Source organism: Gouania willdenowi, chromosome 6 (genome assembly GCF_900634775.1).
Source record: "Gouania willdenowi chromosome 6, fGouWil2.1, whole genome shotgun sequence".
NCBI classification, from domain to species: domain Eukaryota; kingdom Metazoa; phylum Chordata; class Actinopteri; order Blenniiformes; family Gobiesocidae; genus Gouania; species Gouania willdenowi.
In genome coordinates, this window is record NC_041049.1 from 27671817 (window position 1) to 27672757 (window position 941).

Here is a 941-nt window from a genome sequence, read left to right on the forward strand (position 1 = left end):
CATGGGTTGTTCGATCTGAACCCCCATTGGCTGTCCACGGTTTGACCCCCTTGAATGGAACGTGGTGATTGGTGGACAAGGTGCTCTTCTTTAAGGCTGCTTTATAAACACTACGTTCACCACGAGGGCGGAGTTAGAGACTTGTTTACGTCGTTTCTGCCTCCATAGTAACACATACCACAAATGACACCCATATCCTTGTCATTTTTGGATGCAAAATGCATTAGCTAATTTGTTTTGAACTGTTTTAATAAAATAATTAATATAATTGGCGTAAATACTCTGGGTAATGCGGTTTCCTCCCACCATGACTGATAGGTTGCTTAAAGTATCTACATTTATTAAAGTCTCTACATTTCCAGTTGGAGTGAATGAGAGTTAGCTGTTGAGTGTGTATGATAGCACGGTGACGGAGTGGCGTATTCGGCGTTCACCCCGGAGGTAGATTTATGTGTCTTTATTACTCAATCAATAATAATAATAATAATAATAATAATAATAATAATAATAATTCAATCAAAAACAAAATAAAATACAATAAAAATCAAAAATAAATATTTTCAATCAAAGAAAAAAGTGTTCAAACGCAAAAAAAAAAAAAAAAATGTATCTGAGTATGGTATGGAATATGTATGGGAGGCCGTTTAGGAAAAAACAGTGAAAATGAAAAAACAAAAAACAAAAACAAAATTAAAACCAAAAAACACAACGAAAACCATGGGTTTACACATTAGATGGCACACTTTTACTCGCAGATGTTTCCAGCAGTGCCCACAGGGGCTGCAGCCCGGTTTCCAACCAAAATAAGAAATATTTAAAAAAAAAAAAAAACATATAACATATTTCAAAGAAAAACGTATTAAAAAGATTAACAACATAACACATATCTGAATATTCCTTAATGATTACCTTTGATTTGGCCTGACACCTTCTGATCTGCT